A 9,496-nucleotide genomic window follows, 5' to 3' on the forward strand; every position below is an offset into this window, starting at 1 on the left:
CTACCTTTAAGGCATATAAGTGGCTATACTAAAGGAGGAACTATATAAAAGTATTATAGTACTTACTGTGACCTAACAGATAGTAGAAAATTGTGGTTATAGCTACACTGGCTTTATATTGTCTCATTGTAATATAAATTCAATGGAGAAAATAAAACATGCAGTCAGCATTTTAATTCCCTGTAGAGTTCCTCTCTACACAAATCTACCAGAGATCAATAGCTTTTCTGGGATCCTTGCATCACAAAAATAGCTCTTAAAAAGTGATATGTATTTATTGAGTGATTTATGTGTTATGCTAAATTTTATTTTATTTATTTATTTTTATTATTTATTTGACAGATAGAGTTAGACAGTGAGAGAGAGAAACAGAGAGAAAGGTCTTCCTTCTGTTGGTTCACGCCCCAAATGGCTGCTATGGCCGGAGCTACGCCAATCTGAAGCCAGGAGCCAGGTGCTTCCTCCTGGTCTCCCATGCGGGTGCAGGGGCCCAAGCACCTGGGCCATCCTCCACTGCCTTTCCAGGCCACAGCAGAGAGCTGGACTGGAAGAGGAGCAACTGGAGCTAGAACCCAGTGCCCATATTGGATGCCGGCGCCGCAGCAGAGGATTAACCAAGTGAGCCACTGCGCTGGCCCCTATGCTAAATTTTATAATACTCACTCCCATCTATTAGATGTTATTTGGATTTTCGTAAGAGAATTAAATACTAAAGAGCTCAAGAACTTTCCAAAGTCAAACAGGAAGTGATGGAATCACATGTGGACTCAGGTTCTATTTCTTTTTGTGGAAAGAAAGCTAGCACAAACTACTATCTTGACTATTTGATGGTACACAGGGATATAACTAGTGCTTGCTAAGGAGAACTGTCTCAGGAAATTCAGCTTGTGCTCAACTCATGCACCCAACTTATAATTGGTTCTGTTCCAGTTTTACCTATACTAAATAACAACTTACATGTTTCAGAACTCAGCTTCTGGGAGTAACTGACCATGCAGGGAACACAAACATTGGCAACGGCTGAGACTGCTCCAGCTCACAAAGCAAATTTGTTAGATAGGATAAACAGAGACTTAAGACCCTGGATAGGCAGGGCCTGCACTATGCCCCTCGTAAGCAGGAAGCAGTTACAGAAGAGATGATTCGATGTCCATCAATTTCCCTTAGGGTTAAGGGATGGAGTCTCTGAGAGGGGAATGAAGTAGGCAGGCATACAGGTTAAAATTGATTAGATTCGTGAGCTGGAAGACCACACCTTTGCAATGCCCCTGTGGGCCACACCAGGGTGTGAACCAGCCAATCAGGTTAATTAACCACTCCCCTTTGGAAGTGGGCTAAAAACCTGGGACACGGTATGTCCGCCCTTCTCTTATTTTCCCTGGCCTCTAGCCAGGAGGGGGCTGGCTGTAGCCCTGTGCCTCGGGCCACCCGCCCTAGGCTTCCTGGCCAAGATGCTCCTCCACGAGGCTGGTTCCTGGTGCTTGGTATGAACCCAGATTTATCCTTCTCTCTTAGATAAAGCTCTCACTGAATAAAGGCTTAAAATGTACCATGCTGCCTTGTTTATCTGTGCTGGTATTTAGAATTCTTCTCTAAATAGTAGGCAAGAACCTTCTCATGCTTATTAATATTGGGGATTTATTAATAAGCATATGGTGATATCATATAGCACCCCAAATTCCAGTAGCATATGTGGCACCCAGGCGGCACCTCTGGGGAACTTTAAGGGGCCATATTTTTGTATAGATTTTGGATGTCTGTTCTCCAATAACAAAGGGATCTCCCTCTTGGAGCAACTACTTTCACCACTGGATATCCAATTCCTATCTTTTCTAACAGTGAGAGAGAGAGATATTAAATAAAATTATTTGAAAAATCACCTCTTAAAAAGAGGGGAAATGAGACTCTGGTAAGGTCATTACAAAACAATAAAATAAGTTCTTTGACATGACATTAAATTTAGACAAACGTGAGAGAATGACTTTAAGAACAAGCCCGTGCATCAAAATGTGGAGCTAGCTCTTCCTAAACCTAAGGAAGGCAGAGGGCAAACAGCTTGGAGGAGGAATCCAAGATGGCCGAACAGGGTATAGCCACGCGAATTTAAGCTGCCCTGAGACATGAAAAGAACAAAGGAAGGACTACATTTCCAGGGGGCTGACAGGAATTTTCAGCGAAGAGCAAACAAACAAAAAAACAATGAAAACTCCGTGGTACAAGAGGAGAGAAGACAGAGACCCCGCTGCCACTAGCAGTGTGGCACAACCAGCTGCGGGCCATGAGCCGCCATCTTATCACCTCAAGGTAGGAAGAAATTGCCACGGGCCTTGCCGCTCGTGGTTTTAGCTGACAGGAAATTCCACAGCCACCCAATGACTTATACGTCAGCCTGGAAAGCTCCCTGGGTTCTGAGTAACTGCCGCGCTTGGAGCAGGGAAGCCGCATTGCTTTCCTTCCCTCCCATCCCCTACCCACCCAGAGCGCCATACTCGCCATACGAGTACAGCCGTGCAGTGTGCCTTTATTCTGCTGCTACCAGCATTGTAGTCAGAGTCAGGGCAACATGTGGAGCAAGGGACAGATCCCCTGCGCCCTGCAGCTGTGGGAGTTTTGGGGCATTAGCCCCAGAGCTGCGCTCAGACATTTTACATGAGCCAAGGCAATTTGCTTAAGCTTCTGAGGGTTAACACCAGAAGCAGTCCATAAAAAATTCCACACGAATCCTGGGAGATCTGGATAATGACCCACTATGCCCTGCAACACCAGAGCTGTAACAATTTGTTCTAAATTTCTCAGTGCCACTAGAATTTACCTGGTGGACATAGGGAACAACTTACCTAAATTCTACCTCTCTGAAATCATACCCTCAGAGTAATCTGTATACCTTGTAGTCACTCTGTAGGACTGGAACAGGGTTCACTTCACATCCTCTAGTCCTAGGACTAGGCTATTGGTATTATTATTATTATTTTTTATTATTTTTTTTTTGAGAGGCAGAGTGGACAGTGAGAGAGAGAGAGAGACAGAGAGAAAGGTCTTCCTTTGCCATTGGTTCACCCTCCAATGGCCGCCGCGCACCGCGCTGATCTGATGGCAGGAGCCAGGAGCCAGGTGCTTTTCCTGGTCTCCCATGGGGTGCAGGGCCCAAGCACTTGGGCCATCCTCCACTGCACTCCCTGGTCACAGCAGAGAGCTGGCCTGGAAGAGGGGCAACCGGGACAGAATCCGGCACCCTGACTGGGACTAGAACCCCGTGTGCCGGCACCACTAGGCGGAGGATTAACCTAGTGAGCTGCGGCGCCGGCCCGGGCTATTGGTATTATAAGCACAGCATCTGTTGAGCTCTGCTAGTAGGATCTGAGGAAGGGTCCATCCATATTGCACAGTCCTAGAGCCACAACAGTTGATGCTACAGCCCTGGCATCACTCAGGCTTGCCAGTAGGACAAGAGGGCAGCCACCCTTATCTCCCTCAGCACCAAGAACAAGGCTCTGGCTATCACATTCACCATGGAGACTGACACTGAACTCTCTTTGGGCCAAAGACACACACCCCAGGAAACGCTTATTCATCTTTTTTTTTTTTTTTTTTTTTTTTTTTTTGACAGGCAGAGTGGATAATGAGAGAGAGACAGAGACAGAGAGAAAGGTCTTCCTTTTGCCGTTGGTTCACCCTCCAATGGCCACCACAGCTGGCACGCTGTGGCTGGCGCACCGTGCTGATCCAAAGGCAGGAGCCAGGTGCTTCTCCTGGTCTCCCATGGGGTGCAAGGCCCAAGCACTTGGGCCATCCTCCACTGCCTTCCCGGGCCACAGCAGAGAGCTGGCCTGGAAGAGGGGCAATCGGGAAAGAATCCAGCGCCCCGACCGGGACTAGAACCTGGTGTACCAGTGCCGCTAGGTGGAAGATTAGCCTATTGAGCCATGGCGCCAGCCCCTTATTCATCTTAAAGCCACATGGCTATCCCAATGAACTGCAGCAAACTAGACCACCATGTCACTTATAGGCATAGTTGACACTGATTAAGACCAAAGAAATCACTCAGAGACTGCACTCCTGGGCTTACTTAGAACCAAAGCCAAAGCAACAAGCCAAGTGACACCTGCATTCCAGCTAAACCATAAACTCTTTTCCAATAAAACCTACTTCATAAAGAAGAAGGGCCAAGTACACCAGATGGGCAGATGTTAAAGTAGGGAACTAGGAGATGTGAAGAAGCAAGATAACATGATGCCACCAAAAACACACAATAATCCTCCAGAATTTGATCCTGAACTGAAGGAAATCTATGAAATGACAGATATAGAATTCAAAATAATGATTGTAAGGAAACTGAATGAGATGCAAGAGAATACAGATAGATTAAAGAAATGAAATCAATGAATAAAAATATTAGAAGTTAGAATGCAATAAGAAGAAACAAATAGAAATTTTAGAGATTAATCAGTGAAATAAAAAATATAATTGAGAGCTTTAACAGCAGTATAGACCAAGTAGAAGAAAGAATTTCTGACCTCAAGGACAAAAATTTTGAAATAATGCAATCAGACAAAAAATAAAAAGGATATAATTATGAAGAATGAAGAAAGCCTATATGAAATATGGGATACCGGTAAATGGCCAATTTTTTCATATTATAGGTATTCTTGAAGGAGAAGAGAAGGAAAAAAAGTGTTGATAACCTGCTAAATACTAGTTGGAAATTTCTCAGGTCTTGAAAAAGACATAAGGGGCTGGAAAGTGGCATAACGGGCAAAACCACTGTTATGGTGTGTGCATCCCATATAGGCGCTAGTTCCAGACCTGGCTTCTCCACTTCCAATCCAGCTCTCCACTGTGGCCTGGGAAGGCATGGAGGGTGGCCCAAGTACTTGGGCCCCTGCCCCGATGTGGTAGACCCAGAAGAAGCTCCTGGCTTCAGATCAGCTCAGCTCCAACCATTGCGGCCATTTGGGGAGTGAACCAGTGGATGGAAGACCTTTCCCTCTGTCTCTGCCCCTGAAATAAATAAATGGATCTTAAAAAAATAGAAAAGAAAAAGATGGACAACCAGATACAATAAGCTCAAAGAAACCCAAGCAAACTCAACAAAAATGGTCTATTGCAATGCATATTGTTGTCAAATTGTCAAAAGTTAAAGGCAAGGAGAGAATCCTAAAGACAGAGAAAAGCATCAAGGTACATATAAAGGAAAACCAATTAGATTAACAGAATTCTCTGTGGAAACCTACAAGCCACAAGAGAGTGAAATGATACATTCAAGGTCTTAAAAGGAAAAGTTTCAAACCAAGAATATTATATCCAGTGAAGTTATCCTTTAAAAGTGAAGGAGAAATAAAGTATTTTCTAGATATGCAAAAACTGAGAGAATTCACCACCACCATACCAGCCTTACAAGAATTTCTGAAGGGAAGAAAGCAAACTGCAACACATGTCACTGCCAAAATCACGAGCAGAGCAAGTAGAATAATTATCCAATCAACAAAATGATCGATCTTAGTTCTTCTCTATCAGTACTAACCTTGAATGTAAATGGATTAAATTCACCTACCAAATTACTTAGTTTGACTGAATGGATAAAAACAACAACAACAACAAAAACAAAAAAAACAAAAAAACCATGACCCCACTATGTGCTGCCTATAAGAAACTCATTTCATTGGGCTGGCACTGTGGCTTAGCAGGTAAAGCCGTTGCCTGCAGTGCTGGCATCCCATGTGGGCACAGGTTTGAGTCCTGACTGCTCCACTTCCGATCCAGGTCTCTACTATGGCCTAGGAAAGCAGTAGAAGATGGTCCAAGTCCTTGGGTCCCTGCACACGTGTGGGAGATTTGGAAGAAGCTCCTGGCTCCTGGCTTCGGATTGGCCTCTCCTTATCTTTCTGTGTAACTCTTTCAAATAAATAAATCTAAAAAAAGAAAAAAAAAAGAAAGAAACTTCACAAAGATATACACAGGCTGAAAATGAAAAGTTGGAAAAATATATACCAGGCTAATGAAAACCAAAAACAAGTAGGTGTAGTTACATCTGATATTAGATACAACAGACTTTAAATCAAAAACTGTAAAAAAGAGATAAAGACATTATATTTTATATAAAACATTCTATTCAGCAAGAAGACATGACAATCATAAATATATATGCATCCAACACAAGACCACCCAGATATGTACAGCAAATACTAGTAGGCCTAAAGAAAGAGCTGAACTCCAATGCAATAATAGTGGGTGACTTCAATACCCCACTTTCATCAATGGACAGATCATCTAGACAGAAAATCAATAAAGACTCATCAGAGTTGAGTCATACTATTCAGCAAATGGACCTAACAGACATTTGCAGGATATTTCATTTAACAGCTGCAGAATACACATTCTTATTAGCACATGGAATATTTTCTAGGACAGACTACATATTGGGCCACATATCAATTCTCAGCACATTTAAACAGGATTGAAATCATACCATGTATGTCCTCAGATCATAAGGGAATAAAACTAGAAATCAACAGCAAGAAGAGCAATAGACCACTCATTAATACTTGGAAATTTAAATAACATGCTACTGAATGATCAATGGGTCATTGAAGAAATAAAAAAGAAAATCAAAAACTTTCTTGAAATAAGTGAAAACCCAAAACACAACATATCAAATTCTGTGGCATACAGCAAAATCAGCGTTAAGAGGGAAGTTTATAACATTAACAGCTTACATTAGAAAAAGAGAAATGTCGGACCGGTGCCGCGGCTCACTAGGCTAATCCTCCGCCTTGCTGCGCTGGCACACCAGGTTCTAGTCCCGGTCCGGGCGCCGGATTCTGTCCCGGTTGCCCCTCTTCCAGGCCAGCTCTCTGCTGTGGCCTGGGAGTGCAGTGGAGGATGGCCCAAGTCGTTGGGCCCTGTACCCCATGGGAGACCAGGAAAAGCACCTGGCTCCTGGCTCCTGCCATCGGATCAGTGCGGTGTGCCCGCCGCAGCGTGCCAGCTGCGGCAGCCATTGGAGGGTGAACCAACGGCAAAGGAAGACCTTTCTCTCTGTCTCTCTCTCTCACTGTCCACTCTGCCTGTCAAAAAAATAAAAAAAAAAGTAAAATAAAAGGAAAAAGAAAAAGAGAAATGTCTCAAATTAAAGGTCTAATGATGCATCTTGAACACTTAGAAAAACAAGAACATGGGGCCGGTGCTGTGGCGCAGCAGGTTAAAGCCCAGGCCTAAAGCACCGGCATCCCATATGGGTGCCTGTTCTAGTCCTGGCTGCTCCTCTTCTGATCCAGCTCTCTGCTATGGCTTGGGAAAGCAGAAGATGGCCCAAGTCCTTGGGCCCCTGCACCCACGTGGGAGACCTGGAAGAAGCTCCTGGCTCCTGGCTTTGGATTGGTGAAGCTTCGGCCCTTACGACCATCTGGGGAGTGAACTGGCGGATGGAAGACCTCTCGCTCTCTGTTCCTACCTCTCTCTGTAACTCTTTCAAATAAATACAATAAATCTTAAAAAAAAAAGAAAAAGAAAAACAAGAACAAATCAAACCCAAAATCAGCAGGAGGCAAGATATAACATGGATCAGAGCAGAAATAAATGAAATTGAAACTAAGAAAAAAATATAAAGATCAACAAAATAGAAAGTTATTTTTTGAGAAGATAAACAAAATAGATAAACCTCTTGCCAAACTAACAAAGAAAAAAGAGAAAAAACTCAAATAAAAAATCAGAGATGAAAAAGGAGACATTACAACTGACACCATAAAATACAAAGGATCATAAGAAACTACTATAAAGAACTATATGCTAATAAACTGGAAAGCCTGGAAGAAATGAATAAATTCCTGGATTCATATAACCTACCAAGATTAAATCTAGAAGATATAGACGAACTGAGCAGACCCCTAACAAGAAATTAAGATTGAAGCAGTAATCAAAAGTCTTCCATCAAGGAAAAGTCTGGGGCCTGATGGCTTTATTATTGAATTCTACAAAACTTCAAAGAGGAAGTAATGCCAATACTCTTTAAACTATTCTGAAATGTTGAACAGGATGGAACTCTGCCACACTCTTTTTTTGAGGTCTGCATTACTCTGATACCAAAACCAAACAAAGACAAGGCACGAAAAGTGAACTATAGACATATTTCCTCAATGAGCATATGTGCAAAGATTTTCAACAGAATACCAGCAAATTGAATCCAAAACACATCGAAATGATCATATATCACAATCAAATGGGATTTATCCCAGAAACGCAAGGGTGGTTCAACATTTGCAAATAATAAATCACGCCAATAGAATGAAGGAAAAAAAAACCATATGATTATCTTAATGGATGAAGAGAAAGTACTTGATAAGATTCAACACTCCTCATGATAAAAAAAAAAACACCCTCCACAAATTAGGTATAGAAGGAACATTCATCAAAATTATAAAACCTATACATGACAAACCAACAGCCAATATCATACTGAATGGGGAAAGTGGAAAGCATTTCCCTTCACACCTGGAACAAGACAAGGACGTCCATTTTCACTTATTTTACTGGAATGCTGGAAGTTTCAGTGAGAGCAATTAGAGAAGAGACAGAAATAAAAGGCATCAAAATTGGAAAAGAGGAAGTCGAATTATCCATATTTGCAGATGACATGATGCTGTACATGATAAAAAGCTAAGCACTCCACCAAAAAGCTGTTAGAATTGATAAACAATTCAGTAGAGTTTCAGGTTACAAAAGAACCATACAAAAATATATAGTGGTTTTTTGGTATGTTAATGATGAACTCAGAGAAAGAAAAATCAAGAAAGAAATCCCATTGACGGTAGCAACAAAAAATCAAATATTTAGGAGCAAATTTAACAACCAAAGAAGTGAAAGATATCTGCAACAAAAATCTTTAAACATCAATGAAAGAAATAATTAAGGACACAAGAAAATGGAATGATATTCCTTACTCATGGATCAGAAGAATAAATACCATTAAAATGTCCATACTCTCTAAAGCAATTCACAGATTCAATGCAATCTCTATCAAAATACCAATAGTATTCTTTATAGAATTAGAAAAAGCAATCCTAAAATTCATATGGAATCACAAAAGACTCAGCATAGCCAAACCAATCCTGAACAGGGAAAGTGAAACTGGAGGCACCACGATACCTGATTTCAAAGGATACTACAAAACTTAGTAATTATAACAGCATGGTACTGGCATAAAGACTGATACATATACCAATGGAACAGAATAGAGATCCCATAAATTAATCCACATACATATCACCAACAAACTTTTTAAAAAAGATTTTATTTATTTATTTGAGAGGTAGAGTTACAGACAGTGAGAGGGAGAGACAGAGAGAAATGTCTTCCCTCCACTAGTTCTCTCCTCAAATGGCTGCAATGGCTAAAGCTGCGCCAATATGAAGCGAGGAGCCAGGTACTTCTTTCTGGTCTCCCATGTGGGTGCAGGGGCCCAAGCACTTGGGCCATCTTCTACTGCTTTCCTAGTCCACAG

This window comes from Oryctolagus cuniculus, chromosome 11 (genome assembly GCF_051225735.1).
Source record: "Oryctolagus cuniculus isolate XC-2025 breed Fujian yellow rabbit chromosome 11, ASM5122573v1, whole genome shotgun sequence".
Classification (NCBI taxonomy): Eukaryota; Metazoa; Chordata; class Mammalia; order Lagomorpha; family Leporidae; genus Oryctolagus; species Oryctolagus cuniculus.